Raw genomic sequence first — 5,000 nt, forward strand, 5'->3', positions numbered from 1 at the left:
AGACACCCCCATATGGATGTCCGCCGGCGGACACCAGGAGAACCATGGACCGACTCCTGGCTCCCGGAGGCCGATTTTGATGCACTTTTCTCGGATTGGGGTGGTGGTCAGACACCCCCATATGGATGTCCGCCGGCGGACACCAGGAGAACCAGGGACCGACTCCTGGCTCCCGGAAGCCGATTTTGATGCACTTTTCTCGGATTGGGGTGGTGGTCAGACACCCCCCATATGGATGTCCGCCGGCGGACACCAGGAGAACCATGGACCGACTCCTGGCTCCCGGAGGCCGATTTTGATGCACTTTTCTCGGATTGGGGTGGTGGTCAGACACCCCCCATATGGATGTCCGCCGGCGGACACCAGGAGAACCATGGACCGACTCCTGGCTCCCGGAGGCCGATTTTGATGCACTTTTCTCGGATTGGGGTGGTGGTCAGACACCCCCCATATGGATGTCCGCCGGCGGACACCAGGAGAACCATGGGACCGACTCCTGGCTCCCGGAGGCCGATTTTGATGCACTTTTTCTCGGATTGGGGTGGTGGTCAGACACCCCCCATATGGATGTCCGCCGGCGGACACCAGGAGAACCATGGACCGACTCCTGGCTCCCGGAGGCCGATTTTGATGCACTTTTCTCGGATTGGGGTGGTGGTCAGACACCCCCCATATGGATGTCCGCCGGCGGACACCAGGAGAACCATGGGACCGACTCCTGGCTCCCGGAGGCCGATTTTGATGCACTTTTTCTCGGATTGGGGTGGTGGTCAGACACCCCCCATATGGATGTCCGCCGGCGGACACCAGGAGAACCAGGGACCGACTCCTGGCTCCCGGAGGCCGATTTTGATGCACTTTTTCTCGGATTGGGGTGGTGGTCAGACACCCCCCATATGGATGTCCGCCGGCGGACACCAGGAGAACCATGGACCGACTCCTGGCTCCCGGAGGCCGATTTTGATGCACTTTTCTCGGATTGGGGTGGTGGTCAGACACCCCCCATATGGATGTCCGCCGGCGGACACCAGGAGAACCAGGGACCGACTCCTGGCTCCCGGAGGCCGATTTTGATGCACTTTTTCTCGGATTGGGGTGGTGGTCAGACACCCCCCATATGGATGTCCGCCGGCGGACACCAGGAGAACCATGGACCGACTCCTGGCTCCCGGAGGCCGATTTTGATGCACTTTTCTCGGATTGGGGTGGTGGTCAGACACCCCCCATATGGATGTCCGCCGGCGGACACCAGGAGAACCATGGGACCGACTCCTGGCTCCCGGAGGCCGATTTTGATGCACTTTTCTCGGATTGGGGTGGTGGTCAGACACCCCCCATATGGATGTCCGCCGGCGGACACCAGGAGAACCAGGGACCGACTCCTGGCTCCCGGAAGCCGATTTTGATGCACTTTTCTCGGATTGGGGTGGTGGTCAGACACCCCCCATATGGATGTCCGCCGGCGGACACCAGGAGAACCATGGACCGACTCCTGGCTCCCGGAAGCCGATTTTGATGCACTTTTCTCGGATTGGGGTGGTGGTCAGACACCCCCCATATGGATGTCCGCCGGCGGACACCAGGAGAACCATGGACCGACTCCTGGCTCCCGGAAGCCGATTTTGATGCACTTTTCTCGGATTGGGGTGGTGGTCAGACACCCCCCATATGGATGTCCGCCGGCGGACACCAGGAGAACCATGGGACCGACTCCTGGCTCCCGGAGGCCGATTTTGATGCACTTTTCTCGGATTGGGGTGGTGGTCAGACACCCCCATATGGATGTCCGCCGGCGGACACCAGGAGAACCATGGACCGACTCCTGGCTCCCGGAAGCCGATTTTGATGCACTTTTCTCGGATTGGGGTGGTGGTCAGACACCCCCATATGGATGTCCGCCGGCGGACACCAGGAGAACCATGGGACCGACTCCTGGCTCCCGGAGGCCGATTTTGATGCACTTTTCTCGGATTGGGGTGGTGGTCAGACACCCCCCATATGGATGTCCGCCGGCGGACACCAGGAGAACCATGGGACCGACTCCTGGCTCCCGGAAGCCGATTTTGATGCACTTTTCTCGGATTGGGGTGGTGGTCAGACACCCCCCATATGGATGTCCGCCGGCGGACACCAGGAGAACCATGGACCGACTCCTGGCTCCCGGAAGCCGATTTTGATGCACTTTTCTCGGATTGGGGTGGTGGTCAGACACCCCCCATATGGAAATCATCCGGTTGACAACAGGAGAACCAGGGACCGACTCCTGGCTCCCGGAAGGCCGATTTTGATGCACTTTTCTCGGATTGGGTTGGTGGTCAGACACCCCCCATATGGATAAACATCCGGTGGACACCAGGAGAACCATGGACCGACTCCTGGCTCCCGGAAGGCCGATTTTGATGCACTTTTTCTCGGATTGGGGTGGTGGTCAGACACCCCCCCATATGGAAGACATCCGGTGGACACTAGGAGAACCAGGGACCGACTCCTGGCTCCCGGAAGGCCGATTTTGATGCACTTTTTCTCGGATTGGGGTGGTGGTCAGACACCCCCATATGGAAAACATCCGGTTGACACTATGAGAACCAGGGACCGACTCCTGGCTCCCGGAAGGCCGATTTTGATGCACTTTTCTCGGATTGGGGTGGTGGTCAGACACCCCCATATGGTAAACCGCCGGCGGACACTAGGAGAACCAGGGGAGGCTCTTACCTCACACATGGGGGTTTTGGGTGCCCTTGGCCGGCTTGGGGGTGACCCCAAGAGGGGGTCCAAGACCCCACACCCGGATCCATCCACAGGGGGGCGCCACATGTCATTTTAAGCCTGATTTCACTAGGGGAACCAGGGGATGATCTTAACTCACACATGGGGGTTTTGGGTGCCCTTGGCCGGCTTGGGGGTGACCCCAAGAGGGGGTCCAAGACCCCACACCCGGATCCATCCACAGGGGGGCGCCACATGTCACTTTAGGCCTGATTTCACTATGGGGACCCAGGGGAGGCTGTTCACTCACACATGGGGGTTTTGGGTGCCCATGGTCGGCATGGCTGGCTTGGGGGAGACCCCAAGAAGGGGTCCAAGACCCCACAGCCGGATCCATCCACAGGGGGGCGACACATGTCACTTTAGGCCTGATTTCACTATGGGGACCCAGGGGAGGCTGTTCACTCACACATGGGGGTTTTGGGTGCCCATGGTGGGCATGGCTGGCTTGGAGGAGACCCCAAGAAGGGCTCCAAGCACCCCCATCCAGATCCATCCACAGGGGGCGCCACATGTCACTTTAAGCCTGATTTCACTATGGGGACACTGGGGAGGCTGTTCACTCACACATGGGGGGTTTTGGGTGCCCATGGTGGGCATGGCTGGCTTGGAGGAGACCCCAAGAAGGGCTCCAAGCACCCCCCATCCAGATCCATCCACAGGGGGGGCCACAGGTCACTTTAAGCCTGATTTCACTATGGGTACACCTGGGGAGGCTGTTCACTCACACATGGGGGGTTTTGGGTGCCCATGGTCGGCATGGCTGGCTTGGAGGAGACCCCAAGAAGGGCTCCAAGCACCCCCATCCAGATCCATCCACAGGGGGGGCCACAGGTCACTTTAAGCCTGATTTCACTATGGGTACACTGGGGAGGCTGTTCACTCACACATGGGGGGTTTTGGGTGCCCATGGTCGGCATGGCTGGCTTGGAGGAGACCCCAAGAAGGGCTCCAAGCACCCCCATCCAGATCCATCCACAGGGGGGGCCACAGGTCACTTTAAGCCTGATTTCACTATGGGTACACTGGGGAGGCTGTTCACTCACACATGGGGGGTTTTGGGTGCCCATGGTCGGCATGGCTGGCTTGGAGGAGACCCCAAGAAGGGCTCCAAGCACCCCCATCCAGATCCATCCACAGGGGGGGCCACAGGTCACTTTAAGCCTGATTTCACTATGGGTACACTGGGGAGGCTGTTCACTCACACATGGGGGTTTTGGGTGCCCATGGTGGGCATGGCTGGCTTGGAGGAGACCCCAAGAAGGGCTCCAAGCACCCCCATCCAGATCCATCCACAGGGGGGGCCACAGGTCACTTTAAGCCTGATTTCACTATGGGTACACTGGGGAGGCTGTTCACTCACACATGGGGGGTTTTGGGTGCCCATGGTCGGCATGGCTGGCTTGGAGGAGACCCCAAGAAGGGCTCCAAGCACCCCCATCCAGATCCATCCACAGGGGGGGCCACAGGTCACTTTAAGCCTGATTTCACTATGGGTACACTGGGGAGGCTGTTCACTCACACATGGGGGGTTTTGGGTGCCCATGGTCGGCATGGCTGGCTTGGAGGAGACCCCAAGAAGGGCTCCAAGCACCCCCATCCAGATCCATCCACAGGGGGGGCCACAGGTCACTTTAAGCCTGATTTCACTATGGGTACACTGGGGAGGCTGTTCACTCACACATGGGGGTTTTGGGTGCCCATGGTCGGCATGGCTGGCTTGGAGGAGACCCCAAGAAGGGCTCCAAGCACCCCCATCCAGATCCATCCACAGGGGGGGGCCACAGGTCACTTTAAGCCTGATTTCACTATGGGTACACTGGGGAGGCTGTTCACTCACACATGGGGGGTTTTGGGTGCCCATGGTCGGCATGGCTGGCTTGGAGGAGACCCCAAGAAGGGCTCCAAGCACCCCCATCCAGATCCATCCACAGGGGGGGCCACAGGTCACTTTAAGCCTGATTTCACTATGGGTACACTGGGGAGGCTGTTCACTCACACATGGGGGGTTTTGGGTGCCCATGGTCGGCATGGCTGGCTTGGAGGAGACCCCAAGAAGGGCTCCAAGCACCCCCACCCAAGATCCATCCACAGGGGGGGGCCACAGGTCATTTTCACTAGGAGAACCAGGGGAGGGCTCCTGACTCACACATGGGCATTCTGGGTGCCCATGGCTGGGATGGGTGAGACAGAGTCCAGCCCTCCACACACAAAAGTGATCCAGCAGGCCAGAA

The sequence above is a fragment of the Coregonus clupeaformis genome, unplaced genomic scaffold (assembly GCF_020615455.1).
Source record: "Coregonus clupeaformis isolate EN_2021a unplaced genomic scaffold, ASM2061545v1 scaf2403, whole genome shotgun sequence".
In the NCBI taxonomy this organism is placed as follows: domain Eukaryota; kingdom Metazoa; phylum Chordata; class Actinopteri; order Salmoniformes; family Salmonidae; genus Coregonus; species Coregonus clupeaformis.